Here is a 21,826-nt window from a genome sequence, read left to right as displayed (position 1 = left end):
TCCCCCTAACTGACCTTCAGACTGGGCCCCCTTAGCTCATAACAAGGTTACAGATATATAGAAACATTGGGGTGTCACCCTGCTATAGTTCCAGGGGTACCCAGGGTACAAATAAACACTCACCCCAAATCTCCCCCTAACTGAGCTTCAGACTGGGCCCCCTTAGCTCATAACAAGGTTACAGATATATAGAAACATTGGGGTAACAGTCACCCTGCTATAGTTCCAGGGGTACCCAGGGTACAAATAAGCACTCACCCCAAATCTCCCCCTAACTGCCCTTCAGACTGGGCCCCCTTAGCTCATAACAAGGTTACAGATATATAGAAACATTGGGGTGTCACCCTGCTATAGTTCCAGGGGTACCCAGGGCACAAATAAACACTCACCTCAAATCTCCCCCTAACTGGCCTTCAGACTGGGCCCCCTTAGCTCATAACAAGGTTACAGATATATAGAAACATTGGGGTGTCACCCTGCTATAGTTCCAGGGGTACCCAGGGCACAAATAAACACTCACCCCAAATCTCCCCCTAACTGGCCTTCAGACTGGGCCCCCTTAGCTCATAACAAGGTTACAGATATATAGAAACATTGTGGTAACAGTCACCCTGCTATAGTTCCAGGGGTACCCAGGTTACAAATAAGCACTCACCCCAAATCTCCCCCTAACTGACCTTCAGACTGGGCCCCCTTAGCTCATAACAAGGTTACAGATATATAGAAACATTGGGGTGTCACCCTGCTATAGTTCCAGGGGTACCCAGGGTACAAATAAGCACTCACCCCAAATCTCCCCCTAACTGCCCTTCAGACTGGGCCCCCTTAGCTCATAACAAGGTTACAGATATATAGAAACATTGGGGTGTCACCCTGCTATAGTTCCAGGGGTACCCAGGGCACAAATAAACACTCACCTCAAATCTCCCCCTAACTGGCCTTCAGACTGGGCCCCCTTAGCTCATAACAAGGTTACAGATATATAGAAACATTGGGGTGTCACCCTGCTATAGTTCCAGGGGTACCCAGGGTACAAATAAGCTCTTAGGACCATCAAGGTGAGCAAATGAGCACTAAATAAATATTGTCAATTTCATGCCAGGGACCAATTGCAGCCCTCAGTTTATCGATGACTAGCGCTATATTATTATATAATAGCTATAGAATCCACTAAAAGTTAATTGTTAATTGATGCTGAACTTCCGCTTTTAAGTCCTTCATTACTGCTCATTACTCATGTAGTTAAATGAAAACACATTTCCGGAGAGTGTAAGAATGTAATTGCTTCTTGCTGAAGGTCTTGCCTAGAGCCGGGGAAGGATATAGATTGATCGCTCATTAAAATTCTGCCGGGGCGCTCCCAGCAGCAGTGGAAAAGTTAAGTTGTTAAATAAGACTTCAGTGAGATATTGAGTTGTATAGATCTTCCACTGACGATGATGTTATTTAGCAGTGAGATTAAAGAGCGATAACAAACTCCCACGGCCTCCTTGTGCCGCACACGCAGTCTGGGCCTAAACCCGGAGATAATGGGAGACACAAAGATGAGGGACAGGCAGATACATGTCAATCAGTGAAATGGCAAACAGCTTCCTACTGTTTATCTGGGGAATATAATCCATGGGTCACGTCTGTGAGTATAAATATCAGCTGCTTGTTTGATATCATTATATATATTGGGAAGTTTAGGGGGATCACCCCGGGATTTGCACTATAAATGCAGCAGGACATGCCAGAGTGAAGGAACAACAATCCGGTTATTTTTCAACTCAAATGAGCTTTACCAGCAGCATAAAGATAAGCTTGAATTCAGCAACATAAAACAAAATATCTTATTGCAGCCAAGTACAGAATAGTGTCACTTTCAGAGAATCTCTTTAACCAGTGAACAGCAACTTACAACCACATGAACTTGTCTCACTCACCCTCTTCACCTGCTGCTCATCTCCTTAAATACATGTCCAGCTCACCTCTGTGTATATATATATTGTGGTATGGTGACAAAAAGGTCCCCAGTTTCCTGGGAAAAAGTGATTGATGGAATGTATGTTGGGCCATAGATTCTCAGATATTGTTACTGAGGTGAGACCAGTAGTGCTGTTAGCTGAGAAAACACTATGTCTCTCTGCAAGGTTTTTGTAATTAATGATCCGGGACTGGTCTTACTGGGAACCCACAAGAGTAGGGTGGGGCGGATTCCCAAATCCATAGGCCAGGTTTTCAAGAGGCCCTAGGCCTATTTAGTACACCTGATGCTGAGCAGCTGAATGTGTGTGAGACAAACTGCTGGTGTTCTCAGCTTCAGGAGAGAAAGCAAAGTATTTATTTTGTGAACCAGAAGATTGGATTTTTTCTGTTGAACTGCTGTGTTTCGGTTACCTTCCCCCTGCGAGGGGAAACTTCTGCAGCCGCTGGAAAATAAACGCGGGCAGGAAGCCCTTAAACCGATCCTGGTGTGTGAAGTCGCCTCTTTTGCAGCCTACCAGCGAGTGAACCCCCACAATATATATACACACAAGTATAGTGATATATATATATATATAGAAACATACAGTTCGCCAGTAATAGATTGATGGGCATCACAGTGTCCATAGAAACATAAAGTTCACCAGGAATAGATTGCTGGGCATCATGCTGTACATAGAAACCTACAGTTCACCAGGAATAGATTGCTGGGCATCATGCTGTACATAGAAACATACAGTTCACCAGAAATAGATTGCTGGGCATCATGCTGTACATAGAAACATACAGTTCACCATAAATAGATTGCTGTGCATCATGGTGTCCATAGAAACATACAGTTCACCAGGAATAGATTGCTGGGCATCTCAGTGTCCATAGAAACATATAGTTCACCAGGAGTAGATTGCTGGGCATCACAATGTCCATACTAATACATAATGGAAATGCCCCTTATGTGCAATTTAAGAACATTAGGAGCAGGACATGTGACAGGACAGTTTTTCTTTAACTACTCATGATTTATGATTGTATTTTAATATATTCATTGCATTAATAATCAAACTTACTGTGGTCCTCCGGCTGCTCTTGATCTAAGATCCTCCATTTCCTAGGAAATCCCCTGATCCACTTATTGTGAGTACAAGAAAAATAAAGAGTTTACGGTTGAGCCATTTAGGGGCCATTTTTATTGCAGGAGTGCAGGACACAAGCAGTGTATGTACAAAGGCACTTGCTGCACACAGAGGAGAGCTGCACTAGACTCATTGCATTTGTGGGTCTCTCAGTGACGTCAGTGAATGTCCATCTTGTGTGATAATAAATTCCTGCAGTTTAACCTCAGTAACAGAATTTTCCACCAGACACAAATGGATCATGTCAATATTCAAGTCTGCAGAGATAATTGGAATATACTGTGAATTCCCAGTGTTTATTATGGTTAGACAGGGCTTCTAGAGGGGTTAACCCAATTGGGATAATTTCTGCACCTTTTTACAGTAGTCCCCCCAGGGAGCCTCACCTTCAGCATGAGAATCGAATCATTTCCCTCAGTACTTATCAGAATAGTTCGGATTCTTTTTGCATTCTGCTCCTGGGCTGCTGTCTTTCCTATGGTCAGACTGGAATCTGACACTGGGTAAGTGAATCCAACCTCCTCTAGTACTTACCCACATACAGAGCTCTGACTCACTGTACTTACTTCTCCCGTGCTGCTCTCTTTCCCATGGTCACACAGAAACCTCCTCTAGAACTTACCCACATACAGAGCCCTGATTCTCTGCACTTTATATACCCAGAACAAGAGCTCTGGTTTGCTGTACTTCCTTCTCCTGGGCTGCTCTCTTTCCCATGGTCACACAGGAACCTCCCACTGAGCAAATAAATCCAACCTCCTCTAGTATTTACCCACATACAGAGCTCTGATTCACTGTACTTCCTTTTCCTGTGCTGCTCTCTTTCCCATCGTCACACAGGAACCTCCTACTGAGTAAGTGAATCCAACCTCCTCTAGTATTTACCCAGGAACACTGCTCAGATGACATGGGTAAGTACTTAGAGGGATGTTGAACTCACCTCCCAATGATTCCTAATGGGGCTTAATGATACTTAGTAACAGTGCTGGTTCTGAATACACTGGGACCATGTAGCAGAAATCATCTCTCCTGTAGGTCTGTTAATCAGCTGGATTCAGGAGTCAGAACTGACCATGCAGAAATATAGAAACAGCCAGCCAGATTCTGCTTTCTGCTGCAAGTCCATTTAAATGTGGAGTTGCCCTTTAAATCTTGGAGTCTTCCATATAGAAATAATGAAGAAACATCAGTGTAACCCCCCCAGTATAAATCTCCTTTATTAGTGTTAAGCAATGGGAGCTGCTGGGGGGGGGCATTTATCCAGACAAATGTAGGAGCGGGGTATTAAACCCTGCGAGTCGTTTAATGAATGATGGGAATGAGATAAAACAGCATTAGATGGGGGGGGGGTGGATCTGCCGCTGCAATTTAGGAGGATTTTTTTTATTATTATTATTGTTATTAAATATTGTGGATCAAGTGCAGAGCAGAATGAAATAATGAAGCAGCCGCAGAGTCACAAAGAAATAAGGGAATTCATCACAATAATTGCATTTTTGTTTCCATTGTAATATTAAAAAGCCTGCTGTCTGCTCATTGCCTGCACATAGTCTGCCCATAGATACCCATCATCTGCCCACAGCCTGCCTATAGATTACCCATAGATTACCCATAGATTACCCATCGTCTGCCCCCAGCCTGCCCATAGTCTTTCCATAGATTACCCATTGTCTGCCCATAGTCTGCCCATAGATTACCCATTGTCTGCCCACAGCCTGCCCATAGTCTGCCATAGCTTGCCCATAGTCTGCTCATTGCCTGCCCATAGTCTGCCCATAGATACCCATCATCTGCCCACAGCCTGCCTATAGATTACCCATTATTAGCCTACTACCTGCCCATAGATTACCCATAGATTACCCATTGTCTGCCCACAGCCTGCCCATAGTCTGCCATAGCCTGCCCATAGTCTGCCCATAGATTACCCATCATCTGCCCACAGCCTGCCCATAGTCTGTCCATAGATTACCCATTGTCTGCCCACAGCCTGCCCAGAGATTACCCATAGTCTGCCCAAAGCCTGCCCATAGTCTGCCATAGCTTGCCCATTGTCTGCCATAGTCTGCCCATACATTACCCATCATCTTCCCACAACCTGTCCATAGTCTGCCCATAGATTACCCATCATCTGCCCACAGCCTGCCCATAGTCTGCCATAGCTTTCCCATAGTCTGCCATAGCTTGCCAACTGTCTGCCCATAGTCTTCCATCACCTGCCCATAGTTTGCCCATCACCTGCCCATAGTTTGCCAATAGTTTGCCCATCATCTGCCCATAGCTCGTCCACAGTCTGTCCATTGCTTGTCTATCATCTGCCCATAATTTACCCATCATTTGCCTATAATCTGCCCATAATTTGCCCATAGCCTGCCCAAAGCCTGCTCAAAGTCTGCCCGTAGCCTGCTCTTAGTCTGACAGTAGCATGTCCACAGTCTACTCATGGGGCTGTCAGTAGCTTGCTTAGCCTATTCATAGTCTGTCCATAGTCTGCCCATAGTCTGTCCATAATCTGTCCATAGTCTGCCCATAGTCTGTCCATAATCTGTCCATAGTCTGCCCATAGTCTGTCCATAATCTGTCCATAGTCTGCCCATAGTCTGTCCATAGTCTGCCCATAGTCTGTCCATAATCTGCCCATAGTCTGCCCATAGTCTGCCTGGGGTACGTGCAACTCCTGGGCCCTTTCATTCCTTGCAAGAGGTCACTGTTACCAATCGCTAGTAAACAGGATTCAACGGTGAACAGCCAGAATTAGGCCTCTCTAGTGTTATAAAAATAATAACCAACAGCTCTAGGTACAAATGGAGCAACAGAAAGTGTTTCCCCTGCAGTCTCTGCCTGTGACATTGTGTAAGCTCCTCTGCTCCCGGTGTCCTGTGCCCTGGCAAAGAGAAAAGGGCTGATTTACTATTGCAAAATAAAACAAATTATGTGTGAATTGAAGAGCCTAATACTCTCCTTGGTCGATCCATGAACAGGGTGGGGTTTGGGTAAAGGGGCTTCAATGACACATTTGGATGTAACGTCCTGAGGTCAGTACATGAGGCTTCTGTAAGTACAAGAAATAATACCAAATGCAGTCAGAGGATTCTGGGAGTTGTAGTCCAATTTCACATTTTACAGTAAGACTCCTGAGCTGTCTGTCTTGTTCTGTAGCAGCCGCCCTTTGATATAAATGCAGCACTTTATATAAATAAAAAGGTGGAACTCATCTCTTTAAAGGGGTACTACACCTAAAAATAAACTGAGCAGACAGGGCCCCAAAGTCTGACTGTGTCATAGTTGTAAGGGGAAATAAACCAACAGACAGAGAAAGGACAGACGCCAGCTCTTTATATGTCCCCCCTCAGTCCCGGCTTATTCCCAGACTGTCTCCCTCTCACTAGAACCTGGGAGACATCACTTCCGCAGCTCTCAGCTCCTCTTCTCTCCCTGGTACCAAACGCTGGAGCAGATGTGAAGAGCTTCAGTGAATCTGGGGGAATTAATTATCTCTTCTTATATGTCAGACATGAAAGCGCTGAGCTAAAGGCTGTCACTAGAGCCTGCGTCTGTCACTCGCATCTCCTCTTTCATCATGGACTCCCCCCGCTCGGCAAGAAAGGGTTAACCCAATTAGCTATGTCTACTGGCTTTCATTGCACAGTCACTTGGCATCACTCTAAATCCCAACAGACGTTCCTCATGTCCTAAACCCACACATTTAATCAGCAAGTGTCTCTCTAAGTAAAGGGACAGGAAAGGGTTACTACATCTGTGTTATCTTACTCTTTATATAAAGATCTCTAAGAATAGAAAATACAACAGGCACCATCTCTCCCTACTATACCTGCTATCCCACAGTCACACTCCCTTCCCAGAGACTATTATCCACTGTTACTATAGACACCATCTCTCCCTACTATACCTGCTATCCCACAGTCACACTCCCTTCCCAGAGACTATTATCCACTGTTACTATAGGCACCATCTCTCCCTACTATACCTGCTATCCCACAGTCACACTCCCTTCCCAGAGACTATTATCCACTGTTACTATAGGCACCATCTCTCCCTACTATACCTGCTATCCCACAGTCACACTCCTTCCCAGAGACTATTATCCACTGTTACTTATAGGCACCATCTCTCCCTACTATACCTGCTATCCACAGTCACACTCCCTTCCCAGAGACTATTATCCACTGTTACTATAGGCACCATCTCTCCCTACTATACCTGCTATCCCACAGTCACACTCCCTTCCCAGAGACTATTATCCACTGTTACTATAGGCACCATCTCTCCCTACTATACCTGCTATCCCACAGTCACACTCCCTTCCCAGAGACTATTATCCACTGTTACTATAGACACCATCTCTCCCTACTATACCTGCTATCCCACAGTCACACTCCCTTCCCAGAGACTATTATCCACTGTTACTATAGGCACCATCTCTCCCTACTATACCTGCTATCTCACAGTCACACTCCCTTCCAGAGACTATTATCCACTGTTACTATAGACACCATCTCTCCCTACTATACCTGCTATCTCACAGTCACACTCCCTTCCCAGAGACTATTATCCACTGTTACTATAGACACCATCTCTCCCTACTATACCTGCTATCCCACAGCCACACTCCCTTCCCAGAGACTATTATCCCACTGTTACTATAGACACCATCTCTCCCTACTATACCTGCTATCCCACAGTCACACTCCCTTCCCAGAAACTATTATCCACTGTTACTATAGACACCATCTCTCCCTACTATACCTGCTATCCCACAGTCACACTCCCTTCCCAGAGACTATTATCCACTGTTACTATAGGCACCATCTCTCCCTACTATACCTGCTATCCCACAGTCACACTCCCTTCCCAGAGACTAGTATCCACTGTTACTATACGCAACCATCTCTCCCTACTATACCTGCTATCCCACAGTCACATTCCCTTCCCAGAGACTATTATCCACTGCTACTATAGGCACCATCTCTCCCTACTATACCTGCTATCCCACAGTCACACTCCCTTCCCAGAGACTAGTATCCACTGTTACTATAGGCACCATCTCTCCCTACTATACCTGCTATCCCACAGTCACACTCCCTTCCCAGAGACTATTATCCACTGTTACTATAGGCACCATCTCTCCCTACTATACCTGCTATCCCACAGTCACACTCCCTTCCCAGAGACTATTATCCCACTGTTACTATAGGCACCATCTCTCCCTACTATACCTGCTATCCCACAGTCACACTCCCTTCCCAGAGACTATTATCCACTGTTACTATAGACACCATCTCTCCCTACTATACCTGGTATCTCACAGTCACACTCCCTTCCCAGAGACTATTATCCACTGTTACTATAGACACCATCTCTCCCTTCTATACCTGCTATCCCACAGCCACACTCCCTTCCCAGAGACTATTATCCCACTGTTACTATAGACACCATCTCTCCCTACTATACCTGCTATCCCACAGTCACACTCCCTTCCCAGAAACTATTATCCACTGTTACTATAGACACCATCTCTCCCTACTATACCTGCTATCCCACAGTCACACTCCCTTCCCAGAGACTATTATCCACTGTTACTATAGGCACCATCTCTCCCTACTATACCTGCTATCCCACAGTCACACTCCCTTCCCAGAGACTAGTATCCACTGTTACTATACGCACCATCTCTCCCTACTATACCTGCTATCCCACAGTCACATTCCCTTCCCAGAGACTATTATCCACTGCTACTATAGGCACCATCTCTCCCTACTATACCTGCTATCCCACAGTCACACTCCCTTCCCAGAGACTATTATCCCACTGTTACTATAGGCACCATCTCTCCCTACTATACCTGCTATCCCACAGTCACACTCCCTTCCCAGAGACTATTATCCACTGTTACTATAGGCACCATCTCTCCCTACTATACCTGCTATCCCACAGTCACACTCCCTTCCCAGAGACTATTATCCACTGTTACTATAGGCACCATCTCTCCCTACTATACCTGCTATCCCACAGTCACACTCCCTTCCCAGAGACTATTATCCCACTGTTACTATAGGCACCATCTCTCCCTACTATACCTGCTATCCCACAGTCACACTCCCTTCCCAGAGACTATTATCCACTGTTACTATAGACACCATCTCTCCCTACTATACCTGGTATCTCACAGTCACACTCCCTTCCCAGAGACTATTATCCACTGTTACTATAGACACCATCTCTCCCTTCTATACCTGCTATCCCACAGCCACACTCCCTTCCCAGAGACTATTATCCCACTGTTACTATAGACACCATCTCTCCCTACTATACCTGCTATCCCACAGTCACACTCCCTTCCCAGAAACTATTATCCACTGTTACTATAGACACCATCTCTCCCTACTATACCTGCTATCCCACAGTCACACTCCCTTCCCAGAGACTATTATCCACTGTTACTATAGGCACCATCTCTCCCTACTATACCTGCTATCCCACAGTCACACTCCCTTCCCAGAGACTAGTATCCACTGTTACTATACGCACCATCTCTCCCTACTATACCTGCTATCCCACAGTCACATTCCCTTCCCAGAGACTATTATCCACTGCTACTATAGGCACCATCTCTCCCTACTATACCTGCTATCCCACAGTCACACTCCCTTCCAGAGACTATTATCCCACTGTTACTATAGGCACCATCTCTCCCTACTATACCTGCTATCCCACAGTCACACTCCCTTCCCAGAGACTATTATCCACTGTTACTATAGGCACCATCTCTCCCTACTATACCTGCTATCCCACAGTCACACTCCCTTCCCAGAGACTATTATCCACTGTTACTATAGGCACCATCTCTCCCTACTATACCTGCTATCCCACAGTCACACTCCCTTCCCAGAGACTATTATCCACTGTTACTATAGGCACCATCTCTCCCTACTATACCTGGTATCCCACAGTCACACTCCCTTCCCAGAGACTAGTATCCACTGTTACTATAGACACCATCTCTCCCTACTATACCTGCTATCCCACAGTCACACTCCCTTCCCAGAGACTATTATCCACTGTTACTATAGACACCATCTCTTCCTACTATACCTGCTATCCCACAGTCACACTCCCTTCCCAGAGACTATTATCCACTGTTACTATAGGCACCATCTCTCCCTACTATACCTGCTATCCCACAGTCACACTCCCTTCCCAGAGACTATTATCCACTGTTACTATAGACACCATCTCTCCCTACTATACCTGCTATCCCACAGTCACACTCCCTTCCCAGAGACTATTATCCACTGTTACTATAGACACCATCTCTCCCTACTATACCTGCTGTCCCTAACCCATAGAATGCAAACAGCTCTTATCAGATAAAAATAAGAATTTGATTGGTTAGTAGAAGACATAGAGTTACAGTAATATAAACATGCTGTTGTGAAACATGAGACAATGCCCAGTGACACATTATTCTGCATTTGAAGGTTTAGTTCTCCTTTGATACGACCTGAGGTTTCACATCTTTAGAGTTGAGAGGCAGAAATGAAGATGAAGTCGCTCAGTAAGTGCCGTCTGATTGATGCAACGTTCCGTGGCTCAGCTTGGGGGCCTCCTAATGAGGGAAATGTAGGGGCTGAGGCAAATGGACAAATGGCAGTTTGATCTGAATGTGCCGGTGGTGTGTGTGTCTTGCTCTCAGGGTTTAATGGAAGTGGAATGTTTCTAGACTTAACCCTATGCAGGACGTTGCTGAATACAGAATAAATATGTGATGGGAACTAATAGCTCAACAAATAAAGTTCAGTTTCCTGCGTCTGTACAGTAATTGCTGATAATTAGCGCCATTCAATTGGTTTTCATGCAAAATCAATGAACAATCAGTGGGTGGGATCGTCGCTCAGTTAATGAAACAGGTGGGGAAAAGTCAGGGCTGTTTCAACCAATATTGGGCCTAAGGATAATGTGAAACTTGGGGGGCAAAAACTGTAACACTGCACCCCCTTAGCCACAATAAGCTCTGCGTAATTCAGACCTGTCAGGAAGATTACTGTTATACAAGTTGATAACAATCAATGTATGTAGAATGAAAAAAGCATGAACTCCAGATATGCCAGAAAGATAACTACAAAAACATACACTGAGAACATTAACCCCAGATATGCCAGTAAGATTACCAGCAGTGATGTTAGCGCAATCTCATCATTTTATGGATCCACGTATTAAAGTCCTGGTTTCCACAGCTGCCCATTTGTTCATCTCTAGGGTTTTTCTATGGATGGGTTTTTGCACTTTCACTGTTGGAAGTGGAATCTAGATAATCTGAGCTTGATAGAAAACTGTCTCTTTCTTAACTACAGTCACTATATATAAATGTAGAGCTGCCAGGCAGTGACTGGGAATATATTTGTTACACGTTCAGTTGTAATAATTGCCCCCCCTGTATAATATATCTGTAATAAACATAATAGAAGCCTCTTACATGAAACATGCACCACAAGGAATGTCTATTCTTTTCCTGAGCCATTGAATAAACACTTAAACCTTCAAGGATAAGACTTCCAGCCAACCCATTCACAAATAAACCATGAACCGAAGAGAATCAACCACCAGAACAAGTCCTTTTGTATAATAAGTAGCCACAATGCCCGGGAGAAGGTGTAGGGATTCGGCTCGGCGGGATTACTGTCGTGATGAATGGGATTTACAAGAAACAGCACAAAAGACCTTTCGAATTCCCTTATTACTGGAGCCCACGCTGAGGCACATTAATACAATCAGCCAAGGTAACAGGCATAACATTGTTACAGTCACCAGAGGTGACGCCACAATGGGGGCTGCTGCTTCTCTAGGAAACCATAAAACAAGGACACTCTCACTAGTGCTGCTTTATCCTTACTTCGCTGAATTATTATGATTATGATTTACTTCACTGATTATTATATTATGATTTTCAGGTTGGGTTAAACTGGCTAAACCTGGCAGTGAGGTGGGTTGCCTGGGAAATGCCGGGACTCTTGGGATAATCACAATGGATTATATCTCTGATATTGACACTCTTGCAGTTGGCTGGACACAGAGGCATCACATCAGACATTTACACCGTCCCTGTGTGATCAATATTCCATTGCCGACACCTTCCGTCTGTGAGATGCATCTTGCACCTGCCATAACACCTTGTTAGTGGGACGTTTCATCTCCCGGCCTTTCCCTGGCATCTGTAACCCTTTACTCACCAGCCACCTACCAATCACCTGTTCCTGAGCAGTCACAGTCCATGCAATGGAGAGTGCATTCATTTTTAATAAAAGCAACATGCAATGTGTCCCCAAGGCATGTTGTAACTTTGTTCTCGTCTAGAAGTGTGGGCTGCCATCATTTATTATGGGGCCATGCAAAGTTACCAATTATAAGCACACCAGTACCTGGACACCCTGGTTGATGGATCTGGACAACAAATAGACTCTCTTCCCCCTTTGTGACTTGAACATCCCACCTTTGCCTCTTTTGGGGCCAACTTCTGCTGCAGGGTCCCTGACTGGAGTATCACAATGATGGTGGCCCTGATTGAAGGCCCAAGACTCTTTGCCTGGCTTTGCTCTGCTCATCTAATTACATGATACCCCTGAGATATATGGTTCCTTACTGACCAATTTGACCCTGCGTGGGGCCTAATTGACTTCAGATGTGTTGTCTTTGCCATTGGATCCTTGGATATGGAGGCAGAATTTTAGGGGCGGCATGTCCCCCAGCCACATCGCAATGGGTTCAGAAGCACTGGGGACAGGTAGACATCGCTCCTGTGCACCAAGCCCTATACTCTGGACCCAACAAGATAAGACTTTGTTTGTGCATATGAATGGGAGAGGTGGAAGGAAGAAAGGGGGCCTACGGGCACCCTGTGAATAAAACCGGCCCTGATTGAATCTAATGGGAAGTTTATAAGATAGTTCATGCAGTAGTACATGCAGTGGTGGAATTTCAAAAGGACAATCCATGTGGTCGTACAGGGCTCTTAATTCCAAGGGACAGATCAGGGGTGGGATTGTGACCACCCATGTGTACATTAGTTAGACAAGGAAAAAGATCTCTATCAAGGTCAACCCTTCCAAATACTGTACAAAAGGATCCAGACAAAGCCAGACAGGATGATATATTAGTTTTTTCATGCTAGAGAGGCCTCCAGTAAAATATATTTAGCCCATTGGTTCTCCAAGTTCCTGTTTTTTCTCATCTCATCCTTATTCCTTCTAATGAACTCCCCTCTTCATCTGCAGAAAGAACACTTGCACAACCTTCCTCTCATCTCTCTCTGCCTTATATGCCCCTTCTCTTGGGCAGAAGTTTCACTTCATGGCTCAGAATATTCATATTAAGCAGAATATTAACCTGTGAGAGTGCATTAAACTTCCTATCCCCACTGGTTTGGTTCTACAGAGCCTTGCTATTCCCATCGGGTTGGCTGTAAAGCTATTAAGGGAAGTAGGCTTATCCACATGTCTCATTGGGTTAGTGAACTTGATTTAATCTTTATTAGTTCAGCCAGACCTCCAGCCCTACGCTCCCCAGCTGTTGCACACCTACCTCCTCCTACGACCAGAGCAGGGACATGCAACTTAAAGCTTTCCTACAGGAATCATTCCCCCACCAAGGAACCTGCAACCCTACAGATCAACCATTCACAAACTTGCAGGGGGGGTGCAGCATGAAGGCTGGTTCGGGTGATAATGGGAGTGCATGGCCATTTGTTCTCCTGGATACAACTGAAAGCCCAGTCTGAAGGTTCATTAGGGTAAACAATTAAGAGAACAGCCATTTGTTCTTCGAGATACACCTAAAACCCAGTCTGAAGGTCAGTTAGGGGGGAAATTTTGGGTGAATGTGTATTTGCTGCCCTAGATATTCTTGAAACTATGGCTGGACGATTGACACACCAATATTTTTCTAGATCTATGTCCATTTCATTAGCTAAGGGGGCTCTGACCAAAGGATGGACCTTTAAAGGGATACTGTCATGGGAAAAAAAATAAATTTCAAAATGAATCAGTTAATAGTGCTGCTCCAGCAGAATTCTGCAGTGAAATCCATTTCTCAAAAGAGCAAACAGATTTTTTTATTTTCAATTTTGAAATCTGACATGGGGCTAGACATTTTGTCAATTTCCCAGCTGCCCCATGTCATGTGACTTGTGCCTGCACTATAGGAGAGAAATGCTTTTTGGCAGGCTGCTGTTTTTCCTTCTCAATGTAACTGAATGTGTCTTAGTGGGACATGGGTATTTACCATTGAGTGTTGTTCTTAGATCTACCGGGCAGCTGTTATCTTGTGTTAGGCAGGTGTTATCTGGTTACCTTCCCATTGTTCTTTTGTTTGGCTGCTGGGGGGGAAAAAGGGAGGGGGGTGATATCACTCCAACTTGCAGTACAGCAGTAAAGAGTGATTGAAATTTATCAGAGCACAAGTCACATGACTTGGGGCAGCTGGGCAATTGACAATATGTCAATTTCAAAATTGAATATAAAAAAATCTGTTTGCTCTTTTGAGAAATGGATTTCAGTGCAGAATTCTGCTGGAGCAGCACTATTAACTGATTCATTTTGAAAAATTTATTTTTTCCCATGACAGTATCCCTTTAAGGTGGGTTTGGCTAAAACACCACTGCTCTAGATATTGCTCAGACAAGCCTATTTTTTGGCTATTTTATACTATTTTGGCTATTTTATACTATTTTTTGGCTAACAAACTGAAACATTATTGGAAAATTGCCTGAAATAAGTGGCCATTTTCCTGGGTCGTCCTCCATTGGCTCAGTTGTTAGTTACCAATAAATCAGCCTCCTTGCACAGGGAGCTCCAGTGACATTAGGGCTGAGTTTCTTCTAATTTTTTTCTGATACTTTCAGCTTTTTTAGCAGTCAACGTATTAAAAGAAGACACAGGTGTGACCCTGTTCATATTTTACCCTTTTTATGGATATTGAACAATCCCAAGAAGCAAGTTGCTTGGACAGAAGTTTGCGCAGTGCAGAAGGCCATTCCTATTGTCATCCTATAGAAGGGTGAAAATCAATTTATAATCAGATCCCATAATATGAGTATCGACATATGTCAGCTCTTAATGCATTGGAATTTGAGTAACAGTAATGCATAAATAGAAATAATTGATTAAAGGCCCATTGCGATTCCCTCTGAGCAAAACACCAATCATCTATGAATGAAACCAACACATAAAAGAAGGAATAATACATAGGATATACATAGTCTTTTTTTCAAAATTTCTGGGTTCCAAATTTTGCATTTTCTGTATAAGACACATGGCCCCACATATTTAAGGTTTCTTCTCACCTTTCTGGGCTGACCTTTCAGCTAGTGGAGTTTGCAGCCTCTGCACTGCCTCCCTTACCTGTTTCTCCTATGGAAAATGTATAATTATAGATTTAGTCTATGACAGATGAGATGAAGCAACTGGAGACTGATTAATGGTAATGAGCTCTTAATGGAGTAACTGGTGTATGTCTATCTTTAGCTTCAAGGGAACCACCTGCCAGGGGGAGTGACTATATATAAGGGGGGTACAGATATTTCCAATATACTTTATTGATAGTTATAGATAAATAGATAGATGATAGATAGATAGATAGATAATAGATAGATAGATAGATAGATAGATAGATAGATAGATAGATTGATAGAAAGATAGATAGATAATAGATAGATAGATAGATAGATAGATGATAGATAGATAGATAGATAGATAGATAGATAGATAGATAGATGATAGATAGATGATAGATAGATTATAGAATGATATAGAAATAGATGATAGATAGATAGATAGATAGATGATAGATAGATAGATAGATAGATAGATAGATAGATAGATAGATAGAGAGATAGATAGATTATAGAATGATATATAATAGAAAGATAGATAGAGATAGATAGATAGATAGATAGATAGATAGATAATAGATAGATAGATAGATAGATAGATGATAGATAGATAGATAGATAGATAGACAGATAGATAGATAGATAGATAGATAGATAGATAGATAGATAGATGATAGATAGATTATAGAATGATATAGAAATAGATGATAGATAGATAGATAGATAGATAGATGATAGATAGATAGATAGATAGATAGATAGAGAGATAGATTATAGAATGATATATAATAGAAAGATAGAGATAGATAGATAGATAGATGATAGATTGATAGATAGATAGATAGATAGATAGATAGATAGATAGATAGACAGACAGACAAACAGACAGATAGATTATAGATTTTATAGACAGACAGATAGATATATGATAAATAGATAGATAGATAGATAGATAATAGATTTATAGATAGCTAGATAGATAGATAGATAATAGCTAGATAGATTTATAGATAGATGATACACAGGGTTCTTGGGCATCTTGCATGGAAATGCGCCCCCTGGTCTCTTGTAGTAAAGTATTTTTCCCCCTGATCTGGTTGATCCACCTTCACTTCTTTCCACAAGATACTGGAACAGGGTCCTTTATAATGGCTAGAGGTGGCCATACAGTATAAGATGATAGGATCTTTCCACAATATTCCTACCTGAGGTGGGCGATATTGGGCTTTAATCCAATTGTTGGCCAAACTCAAATCAAACCTACTCAGCATCTCAAATTTTCTTGGACAGATATCGGTTGGGTGGGCCTGTCGGAGATCCCCATGCATGGAATTGGTCAATGCCTGTGTATGGGCAACTAAGGGTATCTCTTGAGTTCAAAATCCAGGCTTTACCAGGTACTCCTTCAATCACAGATATCATGTGAGGCTCCCAGCATCCCCAAGCCAAATCTCCCACCATCTAGCCAATCAAATTACATATGTGACATTGACTGATGACATCAGAGTGGAGCATTAGCATCTAACAGTATCACCCAGGTAAACAGCTGGAGGGCTGCCAGCACTGGAGGACTAGTACCCTCTGACCCCTCGATTTATCTTATAACTGTGCCCCCTACTAACTGTTCTTATTGCCCCAGAGTGCCTGGATGGCTGTGATCTTTAAAGCTAACTGGCTGGGCCATGATCTACTTGGAAGTAGGTAAGACCCATAAATTAGCACTAGGGGAAGGGGCAAGAACTTGAATCTTATTTGAACAAGAGATATCCAGGTCCCCTTAATCGGTTACATGTGGAATGTACTTCTGTAGTGCTTAGCCTCACAGAGGTCTTGATCACTCCTGCCTAGAAGCCTAATGCACCTATGCCTTGAGTCCTAAAGCACCCATGCCTTTCCATGCATGCACGATATGGAGACTGCAATGTGTCAGTAACAAAAAGTGGTCATTTTGGTCCGTCGCCATGAAACTCTTTCCACCGCCCCTGTACAAGATGTTAGATATACATTACTCTCTCCCAATCTCCTTTCTATTAACACTGAATTGCTTTGCACTGGCTCATCTCCAAATGAAACACATCTCTCTCCAATGTTACGCTGCAGAGATTGCTTATAAATTGGACTCTCTCCCCCCCTGGATCACAAGCTGGGTTTGCCATTAATGATGTAGGAAATCCAGATCTCCAAGAGCCCATTATTCATTCACTCACAGACCCAGTTCTGATATTTTCATATCTTTAAAAGAAATGTTGCTGCTGATTGGGCCCTGTGAAAAAATAGAATTAAGAGGCAACATCTAATGCTGAGTATTGCTCTCGGTGCCCATTGCCGTGCCTTCCCTACCAGTGTTTGCTGAAGGGGATTGTGAGAAATAACTCATCAATTTCTTCTTGATGATGAAGAGCTGACCCTGCAGGGGAGGAAGGTCACACAGCACAGGAGGCGTAAATTGCCTGTCTATTACCAATTTTCTAAATGATTCTCACAGTGTTACAGGTCAACATGGTGCTCGGAGAATCTCAGGCAAACAATGGCAACATCAAGATAAATGTATAAACACTATTCATTACTGGGTGCTGGGGGCAGCTACTCATTATTAAAGCCGTAATTATATTTAAATAATCAGGAGAGACAAGTATAGGGCAGCTTATAAATTCCATTCAAATGAAGTCATTACAGAAGTCGCCAAGCCTGTCTGTGTGATTGCTCAAAACAAAGTGACGGCAATAATACAATGGTTTAATAAGACATCCAACCCGTGGCTTCCACATCTGAGCCACAGAGCTGTGTTACCTAGAACTAACACCATAACCACAAAAATAGATGAACTCCAATGAGTGTTGAGACAGCTTGAGGGTCTTAATCATACAAAACAACTGGTGCCCCTCAGCCAGTGAGATTTCAGCCCCAGTGATCAACACTCAGCTGTGCTTCCCAAATGTGGGTCCACTTCCTTGGCTCTACTACACTGATGAAGCCCAATAAGGGTGAGACCAGTCTGAAGGTGGCTTTAGATTAAGGCTATTCCAGGAAACCTGACATTTTAGAAGCACAACTGGGTTTCCTCCCAAGGATTCCTTCCTTCCCATATTTTGTTTCTGATCAGGATTTGGAGCATGATGGATATAACCAAATACAGGGCGAATAATGGACAACATGTTTCAGTTTGCAAGAGATCCAAGAAAGGGATGGGAGTTCAACATCCAGACAGACAATGACTTAGAATAGCCCAATCAAGTTCACATGCGCAGCAATACCCAAGCAATACCTTAACTGCCTTCACCAGCCTACAGTGGTGCCTCTGGGAGAAGTAAAACATCAGCCTCCAATGGAAGTATGAAAGTAGGACCTGCAGAAGAAGGCCATTTGGAGATGAGCCAGTGCAAAGCAATTGAACATTAATAGAAAGGAGATTGGGAGAGACTAATGTATATCTAACATCTTGTACAGGGGTGGTGGAAAGAGTTCCAAAACTGCACATTTTGTTACTGTCGCAATACAGTCTTCATATTGTGCATGCAGGTAAAGACATGGGTGCATTGGGCCTCTAGGAATGGGTGCTCTAGGCCTCTGTGCAGCTAAGCACTACAGGGGTACATTCCACAGGCAACTCACTCTAAAGCAACCCATTAAGAGGACCTGGCTATCTCTTGTTCAAATAAGATCCAAGCTCCTGCCGCTTCCACTAGAGTTTATTTATGCCCCACCCCCCTACTTCAAATGAGATCATGACCCAGCTAGTTTGCCTTAAAGATAGCAGCCATCCAGACACTCTGGGGCAAAAAGGACAATTATGAGAATCTCTTTATATGATCAAGGGTAGATGACATCAGGCTGCCCAGCAGCAAACCTTCTGAAGATAAGATCCAACAATCATGCCTTAGCTGGTTTGGGTATTTGTGCAGGATGGATGTTGTAGGCCTTCCCAAAAGACTACATATTCCCATGTTGCTATAATATACACAATTATTTAATACAGAAGGAGTTCATTAATTCATTCGGATCTAGTACCCTGGCTCAGTATTAGGAATATACCAAAAAAAGTTTGAAGTCCCAAGAGGTCTCAACATGTCTGTAACTTGGTCGCGTGGAAGGTTCTGTACAGAGTACGTGAAGCCTTTACTACATGAACACTTTCCTTGGCTGATGGTTGCTTGGTTCCCGTGCAGAATATTAATGGACAAATGTCATCAAAAGCACCTTCCTTAGTCCAACGTCTTGGTCCAGACTCATCTGCTCTCTGTATTTGCACAAGTATTCTCTGAAAATCCATCACATCTGTGCATTTAGTGTGGGGAGGGGAAGCCAAACAATCAATTTGTTTGCAGATTATCTGTGTTTGACTCTAACAACACGGAGCACATACATGCCAAACACAGGATTACTGCATGGGCTGGAAAGCATAAAGGGGATTTAGTTGGAAAAATAAAAGACACTCAGAGATCATGAATATTAATCTGTTTTCAAACAGTCGTCTGAACTCTAATAAAAGAACAGAATTGCATGGAATATCTGGCTCTTATAATTGTCTAGTTATTTGCTTAAATGTTTAAGAAATTATATTGATTCAGTGATGGCAGTGAAGCCACTTGTTATCCAACATGAAAGTTACACAGAGAATGATTTGTCTTGCAGAGTATGGTGATAAACCTTACCTTACCGGATTGATCAAACTCACAGTTGTGGTTGGGAAGAACATGGCATTGAAGATACAACAGGGCAAGATGTAGACAGTAAGGCAAGATGAAGACACTGGGACAAGATGAAGACAGTAGGGAAAGATGGAGACAGTAGGGAAAGATGGAGACAGTAGGGCAAGATGGAGACAGTAGGACAAGATGGAGTCAGTAGAGAAAGAAAGAGACAGTAGGGCAAGTTGAAGACAGTAAGACAAGATGGCAATAGTAGGACAAGATAGATACAGTAGGACAAGATAGAAACTGTAGGATGTCAAGATGGAGACAGTAGGATGACAAGATGGAGATAGTAGGACAAGATGAAGACAGTAGGACAAGGTGGTGACAGTAGGAGACGGTGGTGACAGTAGGACAAGATGAAGAGAGTAGGGCAAGATGGAAACAGTTGGCAAAGATGGAGACAGTAGGACAAGATAGAAACAGTAGGACAAGATGGAGACAGTAGGACAAAGTGGTGACAGTAGGGCAAGATGAAGACAGTAGGGCAATATGGAGACAGTAGGAAGAGATGCAGTAGGACAAAGTGGTGACAGTAGGGCAAGATGGAGACAGTAGGGCAATATGGAGACAGTAGGAAGAGATGTAGACAGTAGGACAAGATGGAGACAGTAGGGCAAGATGGAGACAGTAGGAAAAGATGGAGACAGCAGGGCAGGATGGAGACTGTGGGGCAAGATAAAGACATTAAGACTAAATGGAGAGAGTAGGACAAGGTGGTGATAGTAGGGCAAGATGAAGACAGTAAGGCAAGATGGAGACAGTATGAAAAGTTGGAGACAGTAGGAAAAGATAGAGAGAGTAAGCCAAGATGGAGACAGTAGGGTAAGATGGAAACATTAGGACAAAATGGAAACATTAGGACAAAATGGAAACATTAGGACAAAATGGAGACAGTATTTAAAGATGGAGACAGTAGGGCAAGATGGAGACAGTAGGAAAATATGGAGAAAGTAGGACAAGATGGAGACAGTAGGGCAGGATAGAGACAGTAGGGCAATATAGAGGCATTAGGACAAGATGGAGACAGTAGGACAAGATGGAGACAATAGGAAAAGATGGAGACAGTAAGACAAGATGGAGACAGTAGGACAAGATGGAGACAATAGGAAAAGATGGAGACAGTAATACAAGATGGAGACAGTAGGGCAAGATGGATACAGTAGGAATAGATGGAGACAAGAGATTCTTCCATCAGTTTTGTACAAATTGTGGCCTTTTTATTGTTGAAGTTCAACAAGGTACAAGTTATACTTTGACATCTAAAGGGCCGTAGCTCACAATCTGTTTTGCTATAGTATCCACTACTGAAAACTTTGTAAGAGCACAGGGTGGGGAGACTATTTAATAAGAGGGGCTATATCATAGAGGGACAGGAGAGTAATTAGACAAAACAATTGCTTTGCACCTTATTTCTCATTTACACACTGGTCTAACTCCTTGAAGCGGTGACTAACAGGGTGGTCTTAAAAAGACACAACTCCCACAGTCTCCTGACTGACAGCATGTGATTGGCATTTTTATGGCTTACCTGCGGACCTCCAGCATGGGAAAAGTAAGGAGTGGGCACAAAACTTAGTAGAGTCACCTTTTGGTCCAAAATCTACCTCCCATGTTATTTTGCCCCAAAGGCAACT

This window comes from Xenopus laevis, chromosome 1L (genome assembly GCF_017654675.1).
Source record: "Xenopus laevis strain J_2021 chromosome 1L, Xenopus_laevis_v10.1, whole genome shotgun sequence".
Taxonomy (NCBI): Eukaryota; Metazoa; Chordata; class Amphibia; order Anura; family Pipidae; genus Xenopus; species Xenopus laevis.
Note: the sequence above shows the minus strand (reverse complement) of the source record.